We start from the raw sequence: 20,554 nt of genomic DNA, 5'->3' as shown, positions 1-20,554 counted from the left end.
ATTAACTTTGAGTTTAGTACCCCACTGAGGTAACCAAGAGTGGTGATGTGAATTGCTCTGAGCACTCATCTTAACCTGCATAGCATGCATGCTTGAATGAAAAAGCATCGCAAAATTTCACCACTTGTGGAGGCTTGGAACCATGACAAAAACTAACTAGTTTCTATCTCTCAAAAATTAACGCAAAGCATCAGAATTGTTAGAGTCAAGTCCACCGCGTCCAATCCCTTATAATTATATAATAGCTGATATCACCCACTAAAAAAAAAAAAAAAAAAATTCAATTTTGCAATTGATTTTTACAACCAACTGAAAATCGATTACTATTAACAATAAATTTTATAACTAATTTGTGATTTTAATTTTTTTTAATAAAATAATTAATTTTTAAAAATTTAGCAATCGATTCAAGAATCGGTTGCTAAATCGTTCGCTATTAGTAATCGATTTATAATTGTTAGTAATCAATTTATAATTGATTATTAAAATCAGCTGTTATTAGCAACCAATTATAAATTGGTTACTATAATCGATATTAAAAGAACTTTAAATATACAATTAAGAATGATTTTAAAATCAATTGCAAAAATAGTTGCTACCGATTTAGGAAATTGATTTCTAAATTAAAGAATTATTTTAATTGGCTTCAAAATTAGCAATCAATTTGTAATCGATTGCTAAAACGGTTATTATTTGTAATTAATTCCTTATCGGTTGCTAAAAGCAACCGATTTTTGTAATCAATTACAAATCAGTTGCTAAATTTTTCCTCCAAAAAATTTTTGCTCAATTTTTTTTTATTTTATTTTTTATTCGTAACTGATTTGCAAATTAGTTGCTAAGAGTAATCATTTTGCAAATTGGTTGCTTTTACCGTTTTGCGAATCAGTTGCTAAAAGCAACCAGTTTGCAAATCAGTTGCTAAGAGCAATCGTTTTGCGAATCAGTTACTAATAGCAACCGATCTTTGCAACTGATTATTTCTCCTTGAAAATTTCCGCCCATTGTTTTTTGTTTCTTTTTTTAATTTGCAATCGATTTGTGAATCGGTTGTTAACAATAATCAACTTTTGAAACTGATTTTTTCTCCTTAAAAATTTTCGTCCTTTTTTTTCTTTTCTAATTTGCAATCGACTTGCGAATCGGTTGTGAATAATCATCGATTTTTACAATTGATTAAAATCAGGTGCCATTAGCAACTGATTTTTTCTCCAAAAAATTTTAGCTTTTTTTTTAAAAAATTTTGATTTGCAATTGATTTGTAGATCGGTTGTTAATACTAACTGATTTTGGCAACTGATTGAAATCAGTTGCTATTGGTAACTAATTTTATAATCAATTGATAATCGGTTGCAAAATTTTTTCTTTAAAAAATTTTAGCCTAATTTTTTAAAGAAATTAACAATTGACAATCGATTGCTAAAATTGGTTGATTATTCACTTTTATAAACTACTACTCTTTTTTTTTTTCTATTACTCTTTTTTTTTTCTCTATTTCTTCTCTTTTTCCTCATTTTTTTTGTCACTTTTTTCATACTCATCTATTTTATTTATCATAATTTTCTTTATAACACATTTTTTTCGTCATCTTTTTTTTTCTCATCTATTTTCTTCATCTTTTTCTTTTTCATATATTTTTCTTTATCATTATCTTTTTCTTTCTCATCTATTTTCTTTATTATCTTTTCTTTCTCATCTTTTTTCTTCTTCATTATTTTTTTCTTTCTCATCTTTTTTATCACTATCTTTTTATTTCTCATATATTTTCTGCATCTTTTTCATTGTCATTTTTTCCTTCTTCATCATCTTTTTCTTTTTCATCTTTTTTATTTAATTTATTTTTTTTGACATAAAATAAAAATTTTTCTACAAATATATTTTTTGTTAGTAATTATTTATAATATTAATTTTTAGTAATTTTTTGTTATAATATTATATGGTAATTTTTTTAGTAATTTGTTTTATAAATATCTTTTTATATTTTATTTTTTGTTAATATTGTTTTATAATATTTTTATTTTTTAGTAGTAATTTTTCATTAATAATATATTATTTTATTAATTTTTGAAAATTTTATTTATTTGAATATTTTATTTGATATTTGAAATTTTATTTTTTTATAATTTTTTTAAATTTAGCAACCAACTTTTCGATTTTCAAATTAGTTGCAAATAACAACCGATTTTCAAATTAGTTGCAAAATTACAAAATTAAAGATATTAAATTTTTTACAACTGATTATGTTTCAGTTGCTAGCAGCAATCGATAGTTTTTTACAAAAAAATTTATTTTTTTAAAGTTTATTTAATTTAGTAACTAATTTAGTTATTGATTATTATTTGCAACTAGCCTTATTGCAATCAACTGAATTGATTGTGAAATTGGTTATTAAATCGATTAGCAACCGATTTGGTCGGTTGCTAATCTTTTTTTTTTTTTGGTAGTAACTCCATGGACGTAGTGGAAATGAAGCATTTTATTCTTAAACCCAAAGGTGACATCAACCAAAGACTATGAGCAATCCCTAAAAATATGCAATTGTGATTCCACCCTAAAGCCACATTGTGGCACACAATTAAAGAAGAATATCATCACCACCTCTTTAAATCTCCAGAAACTTCTCCTGTCACAAAGAAATTATGGACAAGTGTAAATTTAGAAGAATTCATGGAAGAACTCTACATTGCCATTCAAGAAGCTTTAAGGAAGTTCAACATCACCACTTTCACTTATGACCAATATTAATTCGATCATTGCTATTAAGCTAGCGTAAATAGGTGTTGCAAGTGTTGTGTAGGTGCAAGTGAAAGTGAGGTGAGTTAAAAGTGTGAGAGTGCAATCAAGGGTGAGTGTGTTGTGTGCATAAGTGAGTGCAAAGAGAGAGAGAGGGAAAGTCTTGTGTGCATGAAAGAATTGGTATGAGTGAAAGAAAGTCGGAGTTGAACAGAAAACTCAAGTGCTGCAAAAGAAGACTCCTTCAAACACAGCTAGGCTTTGGAAGGCATTGGTCTGGGACCAAGTTTTTTAAACATTTGATAGTCACGATTGTGTCAAGTTCTCAAGGAGTGGTTGTCAATCATCGATCTGAGATTGAAGGAGATTCTACTCATGGGCAGTCTAGAATTGTAGAGCTTGTTTGTCTAAGATCAAACTTGGTTAACTAACTGGAACAAATAACCAAGTCACTATGGTGGACATGTCAACTTCAGTGAGTAGTCTAGAAAAACTCGATAATAATAACAATAATTATAGCACTTTTATGCAATTCTATCTGCATTGTATGCAGTTCTACCTGCTTAGTCAAGATTTATAGGAGATTGTTGGAGGTGCTGAAATATCATCCCCAACAAATTCCGAAGACCTCAAGAAATGGAAGGTCAGGACTAGTAAAGTTATGTAAGCTTTGTCAATCTTAGTAGAGGATGAATTGTTGCTACACATCAAGGATGCAAAAACTCCCAAGGAGGCATTGGACACTCTTACTAAATTATTTGTTTGGACGAATGATGCAAAACTACAATAACTTGAGAACGAGCTATTATCAATCTCACAACAAAACATGAAGATAAGTGAGTATTTCACTAAAGTTAAATCTCTATGTCAAGAAATTTCAAAACTGGATCCTCAAAATCAAATTATAGAGACATGAGGAGAATCATAATCATTGGGTTGCTTCCAAATTTAATGTCCTTGTCACAGCAAACTATGGATGGCTATAGAGTCAAATTTGAATGAGTTAGAAAATATATTAGGTAATCAAGAGGCTTTAAATAAATAAATGTCTAAAGCATTGGTTAAAGAAAATGAAAAAGCAATTTTAATAATAAAAGGAGTAAGGATAATGATTCAAATTTACTAGATAAAAAACTAGAGAAGGATAAATGCAAAAGGGATGGCAAAAAATCAACTAGAAAGGAGTTGGCAAGAAGGGAAAGCCCACCAGAACCAGTACAACCTTGATCAATTAAAGGATAGGACAAATAGTTGTAAAAATAATCAGTGTTATGTTTGTGGAAAAAGAGGCCATTATACTTGAAATTGTTAGTATAAAAGAGCAGAAAGGAATGTTGGGACGACTATATAGCCTAAAGTTGAAATTGAAGGTTAATGGGATCTTCAAGCTTTTTGTGTCGTTGTACAACCAGGCGATGTCGGTAAGTTCACATCTGACATCCCCATTCATAGATCAGTTAAAAGAGATTATAGAATTCAATAGTGTAAAATTATAGGAGGAGATTGCACTCACTGCCACAAGTGAGGAAAAATGGAACTTATAAGCATCCGTCCCTACTACAAAGTTAATTAACCAACGATGTGATAGTAAGGAAGAATGGGAGTTGATGGCAATAAACTTCTTTGAAGAAGTTCCATTGAAAGAAGAAATCAACTTTGATGAAGGAAGAATTTATTAGTTGAATCCAAGTCCAAGCATTGATGAGGTAACTTTAAACTTGGTCATGGAAGAAGATAAGGAATTCAATTCTATAGTGACATGAATTGCAGATATATAATCATGCAAAAGAGAATAAAGTATTGGTAGAAAGATTTGAGAAGAAAATGCAAGAAGTGCAGCCTATTCCAAACTTAATGGAGGAGCTTTCATGGTCTACAAGTAAAGAAGAAATAAGAGATGGAACTTATTTCGAAATATTGGCTGGCAAAAAAAATGGAAGGGTAAGCTAAAGTGGAAGAAGTGGTAATGGCACAAGAAGAAAAAAGAAGTCTAAGTTGGGAAAACAAGTTAAAATCAAAGGGTATTGTTAGGGATTCAAATAAACATACAAGATATGAAGGATATAAGAAGATATTTTGAAATATTGGCCGACAAAAAGAAAAAGAAGATCCATTGCAATACATAAGGGTACAAGACAACTATATGAAAGTTGAAGACTATTGTGATCAGGATAGTCATGAAGTTCCAAAGCAAGACAAGAAAGAAAGTGGAATTATAGAGAGTCAGTGCTGAGGGTGAGTATTGAAGAATATCATCACCGCCTCTCTAAATCTCTAGAAACTTTTTAATGTCGTAAAGAAATTCTGAACAAGTATAAATCTAGAAGAATCTAGGGAAGAACTCTAAACTACCATTCAAGAAGCTTCAAGGAAGTTCAACATCACTGACTTCACTTATGGCCAATATTAATTTGGTCATCGCCATTAAGCTAGTATAAATAGTTGTTGTGAGTGTTGTGTAGGTGCAAATGAAACTGAGGCGAGCTAAGAGTGAGAGTGCAATCAAGGGTGAGCATGCTGGTGCATAAATAAGTGCAAAGAGAGAAAGTGCTGTGTATATAGGACTATAGGAGTATTGGTGTAAGTGATAGAAAATAAAAAGTGTGTTGCGAGTTTAAAGCTATAAAATTACAATTTAGTCCCTCTTAATAAAATTTTCATTCATAAAAGTCTATCATTCTTTTCATCCTCTAATTTTTTTTACAATTAACACTATAATACCTTTGGTAGATATGTATTTTAGCTCTCCAACAAGAAATGCCATAAATATACTAATACTTTCGGAGGCATTGGCATCAATCAAGTCTTGCGCTAATTAAAAGAGAGGACAATGAATGAAGCTAAGGCCATGGGAGTAACGTATAATAATCATGTAGCTAGAGGCAGAGTGACACTTCATTGAGGAGTCAAGAGTAATACATCAACACCCTATAAAAAAAAATTTCAGTTTAGCAACATATTTTTTCGTTGTTAATTCATTTTAGCAATGGAAAATTTTCATTTCTAATATTCTCATTGCTAATCAGAAAGCAACGGAATTAAATTGTTAGTAATTAGCAACAACTTAGCTATGAATTAGCCGTTGCTTAGCAACGTATTTACAACATTTGTTGCTAAACCAGCAAAGATTACAATCCATTGCTAAATTTAATAATATATTTTAAATCCACTGCTAACTTAAAAATAATACCAAGGCTCTGTTTGTTTTACGAAAAATATTTTTTTGAAAATTATTTTTCATATTTTTTGGTATTTGGGAGCACTCAGGAGAATTAATCAATGAAAAATATTTTTCTAATTAAAGAAAAATTAAGTCATTTTTAAGGAAAATGACTTTCATTTTTCAAAATAGAAATCATTTTTCATTTTCTAAATTTTAAAAATATTATTAAAATGTGAACGCACTTATACATATACGAAATAAATAAATAAATATCATTAATTTAACATTACAACCAAACAATGAAAAATATTTTCATGAAAAATATTTTTCATGTGCAAGTAATTTTCTGTGAAATAAACGAAACCTAAATTTTGAATAAATTAATAAATTACCAATAAAAAATAATTACGTGCAACTCAAACATTAATGGAAAAATACTATTAAAAAATAATTTAGTAATAAAAATTACTACTTAAAATTATGATTAATATGCATCATACATATATTATCATAAATAATTTTATAATAAAATAATACTAATAAAATATTAATAAAAAATAAAATAATGTTAAAAGTACAATAAAATATTTTTTAAAAAATAAATTATATCCCTAAAAATTATTAAAAATGACTAATAAAAAATAAATTGGTTAAAAATTACAAATTTATAACTAATAAAAATATTGTTTTTTCATTACCATTAATACAATAAATTACAACTAAAATTACAACATATTAATAAATAGTAAAATGAAAGAATATATAGAGACAAGGAAAAAGATGAAGAAGAATTAAAATGAAGGAAAAGAGAAGAAAGAGTAAAATGATAGAAAAGGACAATGAAAAAAATATATATTAATAAAAAACAAAATATATGAGAAAAAGATGGGAAACAAAATTTAAAAAAAAAAAAAGACAAATATATGTAAAGCTGCATGAAGTCCCTCGGCACATTTTTTGTTGCACACTTGCACTTGCCACAATGATCAGTATTATTTGCAACACTAACCCAACTTCCATGGCAGCAAAGCTCTCCAAATCTGCACTTGTTATCATTGTTCGCAGACTTCATTACATATGTTTTGAGCAATGATATTACAATGTGCCCCTCTCTGTGGCACAATGGCTAAGAATCTAGTTCTTGACCTGAGATTGGGTAGTCTGTGACCAATGGGGAAAATTGTTGAAGATAAAAAAAAGTGCTGGGAGGTGGCGTGGCTTTTGAGCTTGAGAGTGGATGGGGAGGATGATAAACAGAAACTAAATTTTTATTATTTAGTCTTATTTTACGTACGACTATTTTATAATTAAAATGAACATTTTAGATGAATTTTAATTTTCATGATGCAAATATAAATAGCGTTTAGTAAAATTTCACTTTTTTGCTAATGATAACTAATTTCAAGGTACCATTTTGTCATAAATTTAAGTTTAAGACCCATTTAAAAATGCATGCATGAAATCACATGATATTTTGTTGCAACTCTCTCTATATATATATATGAAAATGAAAAAAATGATAAAAAGATGAGGAAGAAAGGAAGAGAAAAGGGAAGAAAGTGTAACGAGAGACAAGAAAAATGAAAAAAAAAAAATGATTGAAAGTGAGGAAAGAAAAGGATTAGAGATTATATACGCAAACTAGTAACAAATTAACAATTGACTGTAAAATCTGTTGCTAATTAAAAAATATAATGCTTTCCCTCCATGAGTTAGAAATGAGTTCAAAAACTTTATTGCTAATTAAAAAAATGTGGGCTTTTGAAAAAATTTGGCAATCAAACTCTACTACTAAATTTAGCAACGAAATCAAAATTCATTGCTAATTGAACAAAAGTGTCTATATTTTAACAATGGAATTGAAAATATTTAGCTAATTTATCAATGAAATGAAAATCCATTGCTAAATTTAGCAACAGACTCAAAATCCATTGTTGATCTAAGAAAAATCTCTATAATTTAAGAATGGATTAAAAATTTATCACTATTTAATCAACGAAATTAAATTCCATTGCCATATTTAGTAAGGATTCAAAATATATTATTAATCAAATAAAAGTCTTTAGGACTTATTAACTAAATTAGAAATTCGTTGCTAATTTACCAATAGGATGAAAATTCATTACTAAATGTAGCAACGGACTCAATATTTGTTGATAATTGAAAAATCCGTTACTATATTTAACTACAGAATCAAAATCCATTGCCAAAATTAGCAATGAATTTTTAGTTTCATTGACAATAGAAAAGTCTCCACTACGTAGCAATAGCTTTTTCAATCCATTGCAAATCCATTATTAATCCGAAATATAATATAAAATATATAAGTATATGAATTTTTTACTAGTTCAAAAAAAATTACAACAAATTTTCTATAATAAATACTACATAATTATGATTTTTAATTATTATATAACTTTAAAATATAAACTCTATTATTTAAAGGAATAAATTGTAATATCTCTAATTTTTTAAAAATTACATCGAAACAAAATTCTTTAGGAATTTTTTTTTGTAAGTTCCATAATTTTTCGACAACTAATGAATTATTGGTAAAGTTTTTATTCACAAATTTATTTGGGGAAATTTATCACCCAATTAGAGTTATGGGTATGAATAAGAGATTGAGTTATCCATATTGTTACTATTGGAGAATAGTTTTTTACTATTAAATTAGTAATATATATATATATATATATATATATATATATATTCTCAAGAGGTTGACATTGGCATTATTTTCTATAGGATTGCCACGTGACTAATACGTAGCATTCTCCTCTTCTTTGGACTTAGGTTATTTAGATTAGGTACGAGATCTATGTCTTATATATGAACCATGGACCGGATACTCATTTTACTATTTAATGAATTTATATCTTTGACAAAAAAAAAAAAATCATTGTTATTAATAATTATGGGTATTAAAGTGTAAAATTAAAGTTGTTAATAGAATGATAAGGTTAAATCTGTGTATGATCGTAAACTGAAAAATGAAGTTGAAAGTTTAATTGATAAAAATTAAGTATAATTAAAATATTTTTTTTAAGTTAAATAAAATTGTTAAAATTAAAAGTTATGGATATATATATATATAAAGTAGAAAGGTATTTTAAAAAGTCTGACACATAATATTTTCTTTCATAATATTATTATGTGGCTAATAAATGACATTTTCTTTCACATTATTACCAAGTGATATTCTTTATTATATATAAATTATAAATTACTTAATAATTATCCTATTAATATTATAATAAGTAGCAATTATTATAAGGAAACTTGAAATATATTAACGTATATTAATTATATATATTTATACCTATATTATATATAGATAGATTTTAATTATTTCTAGTATGAAATCTTTATTAAAAAGTTTGAGAGATAAAAGTAATAAAAATAAAATTTAAAATAATTAATAAAAAATTTAAAATATTATATTATATTTATATATTAAAATTAAAATACTTAAAATTGTTAATAACCACGTGTAATAGCATGGGCAATTATTGTTTTTATTTATATATTGAAAGTTTGGTGGAGAATTTGAAAGGAAAGAAAGAAGGAAAAAATGAGAGAGAATTCTTTAACAGTAAGGGCTATGGATGATCAAATTTCCTCACCGTGTTTCTTGGCTCGAAAGTTTCCATTTGACACCAACTTTGTTCGATTGTAATAGTCAAATGAAGAAGATCATCAACAACCAGTATCACTGTAAATCCACGTTTGTATTTGACATAAAATGAGAAACAAATAATAACTAAAAATGTAAGTAATAACGATTATTATTTTTTTTTAAATTACAACGTAATTATAGATTTTGGGATCCACCCATGTATATAGATTTCCTCATTGAAACTCATATATATATATATATATATATATATATATATATATATATATATATATATCCACTCACTATTAAATTGCCATTTCATGTAAAAAATTCTATATAGAATCACTACTTTATTATATAATTTCATTGACAAATGAACAAAACTTTTCGAGTGATCATATTTTACAATAAGAGTCGATTTTGGAGAAATTGATTGCATATTAAGAAATCAATGCATCGCAAGCTTTTCAAAGGTATGCTTGGATTGAGAAAACGTCTCTGGAGATTGTTATTATAAAGATTTATTTTATTATAAATATTTATTTTATTATAAAATATTGTTATTTAAAATTTATACTATCCGAACAAAATCAAGTCAATTAGTCAAACCATTCAGCATAACAGTCAAAATGTTAAATACTCGATCAAAGAGTCAAAACCGAGTGAAACACTGATTAACATCTTAAATGGGGCAGTTTCAATTCGAACGAAAGATAAACCGGTCTTGGCCCAAATCGGACAACAATATGATTGCTCGTCCAATTGGCCAAGCAAAATGTAATACCCCTTACCCGGTCTAGAGTGTAGCAGAGTAAGGTGTGCTATATTCTGTACCGGAGCACCTTATCATCTTATCTTGTCTTATCCATTATTAATCTTGTATTCTTTTTTTTTTTTTTTCCAAATTGGAAAACGAATAGAGTTTCCCCTGTTTTATTAGCATTTGGCGTATTTTACTATTCACCTGATAAAAATTACCTGTTTATAATTTTTATCATATCAATATTTTAATATCTCAAGTACATATCCATTTCATATCATCAATCACTCCTATAACATTTCTTCTAAAAAACATTTCATTTCATTAACAAAATTCATGTACATAGTTTATATTTTATTATACAAGCCCAAAATATGATTACAAGCTTTCTTATATACAATAAACAAAATGAATATACAACTGGTAACTATGGGCCCTACTAATACACATTGCTGAGGTGACTCCACTTTAGTGCAGATCTACTCAAAATCTCAATCTGGACTCTACTGGTCAGTCTCTCCAGTACCAACGCGTGGAAAACCAACACACTAAGTGATATGCATAGTGGTGCATTTAATAAAGTAAAATAAGCTACATAAATAGAAATACATGTTTTAGATATGAAATGTAGTAAATAAATGCATTTTTATAAATTTTAAGCTATTTGTATTTTATTGTGCTTTAAGAGTAATTTGGCTCTTTTAGGTCTTCTCCATTCAATTATCTCATATTAAATCTTTTTGGGCTAAATAATAATTTATCTCCATTCATTTATTAAGCTAAATAAATAGTAATGCATGTTTCATGGGTGGAGAACCATAAAATAATGTACTTTTATACTTTTGAGTCTTTGCATATTTTGTTACTCTGTAGGAGCATATTATGTGTTTGGGATTTTTATCATGAAATTGTTTAATATTAAAGCTTATTAAATCATATCAGTGCCTAAGTAACCTATAACTGACTGTTAAGACTAGATACACGAGAGTATACTTGTTAGATACCCTGTGTGCCTACAAAGTATACATCATGTCATGTCAGGCATAAGACTAGCAGGCAAGCATAAAGCCAGATAAATAATCATATCAGACAGATATTGTCTATCAATGATCATCCATATAGGCAGTATTGCAATCTATGGTCCCTAATTGGTATACCAGTTGATCCAACCTATACACATAAGTCTAGGCATACACTGGGCAAATTAGTAATTTTAAGCACTTATAGTTTCATTATTTCATGTTATGCACTATTTATGTTTCATAGCAGTTTCATGTTACTTGTAATGGGAAACATAAGTCCCAAGTACATATTTGCATCCCTTATGTGTTCATTAACCCATGTAGGGTAAATAACATTTACACCTTAAAATATTTTGTAAAAGATTTCATGAATCTAGGATTGGTGTCTTAACTTCACTTAACAAATTGGTCAAGTTGTACACCCTGTTTGGCCACACTTCCTTCAAGAAAGTTGTTCCTCTATGTCTTATCTTTATTTTTTCCTTTTTGAATTATGTCATTTGCAACTTTAGAACTCAAGTTATGGTCAATTTTCCAAGACTGGTCCATTGACTCATTACTATTCTAGAACCAGGCAGATTCTGGAATCCCAATTTTGTCCAACCATTTGGAAATGTTACAGTCATATTTAGGCCTAATGTCTTTCATATGAGTTGTTCTCCTATGTCTTAGGGTCACACGAGTTTAAGAATCACTAAGTTTTAGGTTGTGTAGGGTGAGTTATGGCCAATTAATTGACCTAGACTCATGAACTCTATACATTCAGGATTTCAAGTTCAGGTCAGTGTTTACAATTCCCATTTTAGGGTCCTTACACTCAAAATTTGGGTAAAGTTCCTAAACCAAAGTTGGAGTCCTGTTTCTTAAGTTTCCAAAACAGTTTGTCTTATCCTAATTGGAGTTTTCTAGTGAGAGTTATGATTTAATTACTGTCCGGAGGTCAAATAGCATTTTGGTTCAAGTTCAGGAAATCCAGGATTGAAAGTACTGATTTGTCCTAGCAAATTGTCCAAGTTTCATTAGGTTTTGGATTTTGATCAAAACAACAAAATTGTAGTTCTAGGTCTTATAGAGGTTTTGGCTTTAGATTCACTACATTTGCAATTTTGTGGCCTAAGTTATGGCATTTTTTTAAAAACTGGTCGAGTATGATCAATGTCCAAAATTTCATGTCAGGTTCTGGTTCTGGTTAGATTTGCTGACCCAAATTAGACTAGCGAATTGGTTGGGTTAGCGACAGAATTTGGCTCTAAGTTCTTCATATGAAATGTTCTCCTATGTCTAAGCTTTTCATAGTTCAAAAATCAGCTCAATTGGAGCTTCCTACAGTGAGTTATGCCCATTTGAACACTTACTGTTCATTTAGTCATTTTTTCAGGTCTAGCATTTGGTTACCCAGATTCAAGCCAATTTTAGATCAAATTAGGTTCAGTTTCTGGATAGAGATGGTCTCTTCATGAAAAATGTGACATTATGTCCTAAGTTTCATCTTCAGTTGATCTCACACCAATTGGAGCAATGTAGCTCTACTTATGCTTATTTAAACACACTGGACTCATAGGTCTAGAATTCCCTGTACAAAAATTGCACTTCCAAATCTTTAATTCCTCCCAACTACCAACTTCAAATCACATTCAATACACTTCAAATAGTCCATAATTAACCTCAACAATGTAAATTTCATACCATAACACAAAATTCCCAAATTTGATCCAAAACCCTAACTACACAAGTACATCTCATGCCACACATGCAAATTCAACATATCTTTCATAGGTATAACATTTCCTAGGCTAAAATCGATCATTAACTCCATTAAACATATCAAGGTCCTCACCTACTCAAGCTGTCCGAAATCCAAGATCATCCATTCAAACATGTTACTTCAATTTTCCATGAAATTTTATCTCAATACAACATGATTTTAAGAATTGAAGAAGAAAGGTGGTTAGAAATTGGACTAACCTTGACTTGACCAACTTTGATCTTGCCAAATCTTCAATTCTCTTGCTTTCTTTTACTTCTAATCTCTTCCCCAAGGTGTAAGTTCAAGTTTTAGTGAAGGGAACTTTGAATTTCATGGTGGAATGGCATGGAAAATCAAGCTTTGGAAGTTTGAAAATAGTGGAAGCTTTTGCCTATGGTGTTTCGGCCAAGGAGTTTCCAAGGAAGAAGATGGCTTTTTCTTCTTTTAATGCCATTTTGTCCTTATATAATTATAATTATCCCTAAGCAAAATTATAGTAATTAATTAAAATTAATTTAATTTTAACTTTTATAATAATTCCATGTATGTCCCTTTTTGTTAATTTGCATATAACTTCATATTTTAATTCCATTTTCAAAATTTTGATGTAACTCATTTTAGTAGACATTTAGGTCAAAAGTCAACTCTGGGTATCAAATGATCAAAATGTCCATCATCGAGTTACAGTCAATCTTTTTTTATAATACTGATTAAGTCTATAACCCGATGATACTTTGATTTTTTTTATAATACTTTTTTCATTTTATTTTCATCTTATTTTTGGTCCTTAGACTGGCTTTGAATATTACTATTCACTGATAGAATATGGCACTATTCAGAGCACAAAAGTATGGGACGTTACAATTTTTGAAGGAGCGGAAGCATGAAAAACATAAGTTTATACCATTGAATTCAAAAATTTTCACCTAGTTCACTTATGGCAGCCCTTGAACAGCTTCTAAAGCTTTTTCTATGAATTAGAAAATCAAGTTTTGCCTTTTGAGAGATTAAAGATGTAAACAGAATACTAGAAATGATTTCTAGTATTTTTAATTCAAGAGATTGTTTGCTAATCTCTTGAAATAGATGAGAGATGAAGAAGAAGTGAAGGAAGAGGAGCCTTTGGGTGGCAGCACAAAGAGGAGCTGCAGCTTATTTTATTTTTCTTTTCATAACAACACTTAAATAGCTAGGTCACCACTTAAAACCCTTACCACATGTCACCTTCTGATTGGTTCTAAGTTTAATTGACCCAGTCACATTGTGCCAAGTGTCAAACCTATATTTAATCTTAATTTTAATCATCTTACATGATTAAAAGACATTTGGCAAGCTTATGTGTAGTGCCATGTGTCACCATCTCATGGTACCACATGTCACCCTGTGAAATGACCAAAATGCCCCTGTGTCTTAATTTTGAGTTCTCAACCCAAAATAATTATTTCTCTTCTTCTAATCAATTTATATTAAATATAAATCAATTAATTAATCTTTATTAATTAATTTCTCATTAATTAAATTCATATTTAAATACTTTAAATATAAATTTAACTTATACTATACATCCAATAATCTAAATTTGGTTTCAAGTCATGCTAGGGACTTTGCAATCAAACTGCAAATCAAACCTATTTAATTAATCAATTAAACTCTTTAATTAATTAATTAAATCATATTTAATTTGGTGATTACTTGTGTATGCGTATGACACACTAGGCTCATCACTAATTGGCAATGAGATATGATATCAACTCTTAATATCATCAGAACTCTTTCTTACCATATATGATTTCTCTAAATCATTTTATGCACCTCATAGACCATGGTTAACACCTAGCATAGCATGCCATGGCCACTCAATTAGTAATAAGGTTTACCTTAAATGAACCTATAATCATATATTACCATGCACTAGAATCTCTGTTATAAAATCCCAACTCAAGCTGGAGTCATGGTTTATGTCAAACCCCATTTGTTATTAATATTATGTTCTCTTTTAATACCAGTTCTTGATTAAAAAGATTTTTCTCATCAGAAACTCTTTTTTGATTAAATCTATCTGTCCTGGCCAGGAACTTGAAACATTAAGAACAATTAAATAAACATAGGATTTTATCCCTATTTACTTAGAGGAACAGATTCCATCTTGATCAACACCTACCTCCATATATAACTAGTAGGAGCTAACACATGCCCATATACCCATACATAGTACAAGTATGAAAGCAGTATCAAACTCAAACCACCTATATACAAGATAACTATGCTATCTTAGGTCTAAAGATTATATGCACTGATATAATTTATGATAATACATTGACAAGAGTAAACTCCATGTGCTTGTCATAAGTGTCACTGGTTCGACCTACTTATCATGTATAAGTGCCTATCATTTTTGTCATATGGCATGAGACTCACCATTCCATCTCATTTATATATCATATAAATAACTTGGGAATAAACATGAGTACAATCTTTCTGGATAAGTCATGTTCTTATTGTGAAGTATCCTCGATTGTGAACCTATTTATGATACTTTGTACTAGAGATACTGTCACTCATATTCTTAACAACTTAAGAATAGAATTTCTAATAAAATATCAATGGACCTTTTCTATTACACATAAATATATTATGTAAACGAAAAAGTGAAAAATGCCTTTTATTAATAAAAATATGTACAAGATACATACTAAATGATATGCTCTAAGGCATACTACTAACAATCTCCCACTAGCACTAGAGCCATTTATTACAATATCTTAGACCCATCTTCTCAAGATATCTAGCTGAGTCTGTGACATAGGCTTAGTGAATGGATTAGTTGAATTTTCAGCTGATGCTATTTTCTGCATGGCTGCATCGCCTCGTCTAACTATTTCTCTGATAATGTGGTAGCGCCTTTCTATGTGTTTGGATTTTTGGTGAGACTGGGGTTCCTTAGCCTGTATGACTGCTCCATTGTTGTCACAGTGTAGTGGAACTGCTGACTCAATGGAAGGAGCTACTGCAAGTTCTGTCACGAACTTCTTTATCCATACAGCTTCCTTTGCAGCATCTGATACAGCAATATACTCAGCCTTGGTAGTGGAATCTGCAGTTGTGCTCTATTTGGAACTCTTCCAACTGAATGCACCTCCATTACAAATGAACACATACCCAGAGGTAGACTTTCTATCATTGATATCTGATTGGAAATCAGAATCAGTATAACCATCCAGTTGCAAGTCTCCACCTCCATAGATCAAGAATAAATCCTTAGTTATTCTCAAGTACTTAAGGTTATTTTTGACAGCTATCCAGTGTTCCAAACCTGGATTGGATTGATACATGCTAGTCAAACTAACAGCATATGCGATATCCAGCCTAGTACACAACATTGCATACATTAAACTTCCAATAGCCGAAGCATATGGAATCCTGACCATTTTATCTCTTTCTTCAGGTGTCTTTGGAGACATCTCTTTAGAAAGATGGATACCATGTCTCATTGATAATAATCCTCTCTTGGAATCAAGCATGTTAAACCTCTTTAACACCTTTTCCAAGTGTAGAATTTGGGATAAACCAATTATTCTTTTCGCTCTATCTCTATAGATGCGAATCCCAAGAATATAGGTTGCCTCCCCTAAGTCTTTCATGGAGAATGTATTTGACAACCATACTTTTACAGTTGTCAACATATCTGTGTCATTATCCATCAACAATATGTCATCCACATATAAGACAAGAAAAATGATAGCACTGTCACTAACCTTCTTATATACACATGGCTCATCCTCATTTTTGATAAAACCAAATGATTTAATGGCTTCATCAAAATGGATGTTTCAATTCCTCGAAGCTTATTTCAACCCATAAATGGATCGCTTTAGCTTGCATACCTTAGAACCATCTTGGGATTCAAAACCCCTAGGTTGTTCCATGAAAATGTTTTCTTCAATGTACCCATTGAGAAAAGCTGTTTTGACTTCCACTTGCCAAATCTCATAATCATAGTATGCAGCTATTGCTAATAGAATCCTAGTTGATTTAAGCATGGCAACAGGCGAGAAAGTCTCCTCATAGTCGATTCCTTGCCTTTGGCGAAACCCTTTCGCTACTAGCCTTGCCTTATAGGTCTCTACCTTTCGATCAGAACCAATTTTCTTCTTGAAAACCCATTTGTTCCCTATAGGTACAATTCCTTCAAGTGGGTCAACAAGATCCCAAACTTGATTCTTATACATGGAATCAATCTCAAATTTCATAGCATCAATCGATTTTGAAGAGTCTATATCTGATATAGCTTCTTCATAGGTAAGTGGATCATCTCTATGATCTACTTCTTCATGAGTAGACAACTCTTGTTCTTCTTCATGAAGGAGACCTTATCTCACTGGTGGGTGAGATACCCTGGTTGTTCTATGAGGAATAGCTGTAAATGTTTCATCAATGGGTGTAGGTTGACTAGATGGATCTATATCCATCTGATCTGTTGGTTAGTCAGAATTCTCCAATTCTAACTCTATTTGCCTTCCTTTGCCTCCTTTTTGAACAAACTGTTGTTCAAGAAACGTGGCATCTCTACTTACCACAACCTTTTGTGAAGTAGGCAAATAAAAATAATATCCAAAACTATCTTTTGGATATCCAACAAATCGACCATTTTCTAATCTGGTTTCCAATTTATCTGTGTTTAGTTTTTTGATATAAGATGGACAACCCCAAATCTTAACATGCTTAAGACTTGGTTTTCTTCCATGCCATATCTCATAAGGTGTGGAAGAAACTGATTTTGATGGAATCCTATTCAGAATATACAAAGCTGATTCTAATGCAAATCCCCAAAAGGAGATTGGCATATCAGTATAGCTCATCATACTACGTACCATATCCAATAGGGCACGATTTATCCTTTCAGATACACCATTAAGCTGTGGTGTTCCTGGAGGAGTCAGCTGGGAAACAATGCTGTATTCTCTCAAGTATTCATCAAATTCAGTACTCAAATATTCACCTCCACGATCTAATCGAAGAGCTTTAATACTCTTTCCTGTTTGATTTTCTACTTCAGATTTAAATTCTTTGAACTTTTCAAAGGATTCATGTTTGTATTTCATCAAATACAAATACACAAACCTTGATTTATCATCAGTAAAGGTAATAAAGTAATGAACCGCCTCTAGCCATTTCCTTAAATGGACCACATACATCACTATGTATTAGCTCCAAAATATTTTCAGCCCTTAGCCCTTGTCCAACAAAGGGTGATCTAGTCATTTTGCCCTGAAGGCAAGATTCATAAGTTGGAGTAGGCTCACAGCCCAATGAGAATAGAATCCCCATTTTCTGCAGTTTTGCAATCCTATCTTCTGCAACATAACATAACCTTAAGTGCCAAATATATTTTGAACTTGAGTTGATTTTCACCATGGCATTGCATTCATTCAGATCACTTGCATTTATTTTGTATTTGTCATTATTATCCAAATAATAAAGACCATCATTCATATAACCCAAACTAACATATTTATTTCCAAAATAAATATTGCAAACATCATCTGTGAATTGAAATTCATAGCCATTTCTAGTTAAGCTAGATATAGAAATGATGTTCTTAAAAACATCAGGTACATATAAAATATTATCCAAACACAAAACATGTCCAAACATGTAAAAAGATTTAGATCCTATGGCTAAAGCTTTAACAGTTGAGCCATTGCCAATCTGGACTCTAACATCTTGAGAACACAAGCTGCTACTATTTGCTAGTTCCTGCATATCATGAGAAATGTGAGAACTGGCACCAGTATCTAAAACCAAAGCTGTAGATGAACTATGAGTATCATCAGAATCTAAATAACAAGATATGGACATACCTTCCGAAGGTCTATCCTTCTTGTCCTTCAGAGAAGCAAGATACTCTAGGCAGTTTCTCTTCCAGTGCCCATCCTTCTGGCAATGGAAACGCTTTCCTTTGCCTCCATCAGCTTTAGTCTTCCCTTTCTATTTAGCTATTTTCTTGGAAGGACCAGGAATCTAAGGTTTCTTTTTCTTATTGCCCTTCTTTTTGTTGGACTTTCCAGCAGAAGAAGATGCAATCAAAGCTACCTCTTTTCCTTTATTGCCCAGCATATTCTTTTGAGCAATAACCAACATGTTGAGTAAACCAGCCAAGGTGTATTCCTATTTAGTCATATGAAAATTTGTCACAAAATTCCCAAAAGACTCAGGAAGGGACTGAAGTATCAAATCCGTCTATAGTTGGAAATCCATGTTAAAGTCAAGATGTTCCAGCTGCTCAATTAGCTGAATCATCTTGTGGACATGATCCCCAACATTCTGTCCCTCAGACATCCTCATGTGGAATAGTTGTCTAGATATCTCATACCTAGCATTCCTACTGTGCTCACCATACAACTCTTATAGGTGAAGGAGGATCTCACTCGCACTCTGCTTGTTCTCATGCTACTTCTGTAACTCATTACTCATGGAAGCAAGCATGTAACACTTAGCTCTCATATCATGCTCCTTCCACTTGTCCAAAGTTTCATGTTCCTCTTGAGTGGCCTCTGGAGGTAAGGGACCAAGAACATTTGAGTCTAGAACATATCCTATATGTTCAAGGTTCAGGACAAGTTTCAAATTTCTTAGCCAATCAGAGAGATTAGGTCCTGTCCACTTATTGTGATCAAGTATGCTTGCAAGGATATTAGATGGTGGTGGTTGTTCTGTGCTCATTATTATCAGAAAATTAACTGCAGAAAATAACTAGATTAATTAGTAAATGTATCATGTAATTAACTAAAATGATTATGGTCTTTTAATCAAATTGGTCTTCCCACTAACTTAGTGAATCCTACACTTCCAAAGTAGAAAATGGAAATCTTAATTGGATGGATTTCTAGTGGGTGATTGAATTCTTATAATTCTATTGATCATCCTCAGGTACATCCATTATTAGAATTACAATAAACTATGTCGACACCATATTTTGGCCGATCCCCCGAAATTAATAAACTTTGAAGCCGATCCCCAACATAGTCCCCTTTGCCAACCGACCACACTTCCGATCTCCCCTCAAAAGGAATTTAATTAATACCAAGTCTCCAGGTCATTTAAAGCCTCACCGATCCCTTAAACCAATTCTTGAGTCCTTTGATCATTTAAAAATATTTTATGATCTTTCTTGTCAAATAAGATTGAACAAACATTAGGCCTTCGTACCACCAGTCTTATGGCCGGTCTCTCATTTAAAAATTTGAGAATGATAAAGGTTTCAACTCGGTTTAAAGATGATCCCGATCTTAAGTGTTCAAAGCCAAATTTCTAATTTTAATTAAGTCCCGTTTCGTAACTGATCTCATGCATATTGTGTTTTCCGATCTCTTATACTTAGATTAATAATCACTTTCAGTTGTCGTTCTAATATGTTCAAACAATCAAGTGCTTATGCAATTTAGAAACTTTCCGATCACAATGAATCATTGAACAAAAGGGGAACTTTCATTTAATTTCAAAATTTATA

Source organism: Hevea brasiliensis, chromosome 11 (genome assembly GCF_030052815.1).
Source record: "Hevea brasiliensis isolate MT/VB/25A 57/8 chromosome 11, ASM3005281v1, whole genome shotgun sequence".
NCBI lineage: Eukaryota > Viridiplantae > Streptophyta > Magnoliopsida > Malpighiales > Euphorbiaceae > Hevea > Hevea brasiliensis.
This window is presented reverse-complemented; position numbering follows the sequence as displayed.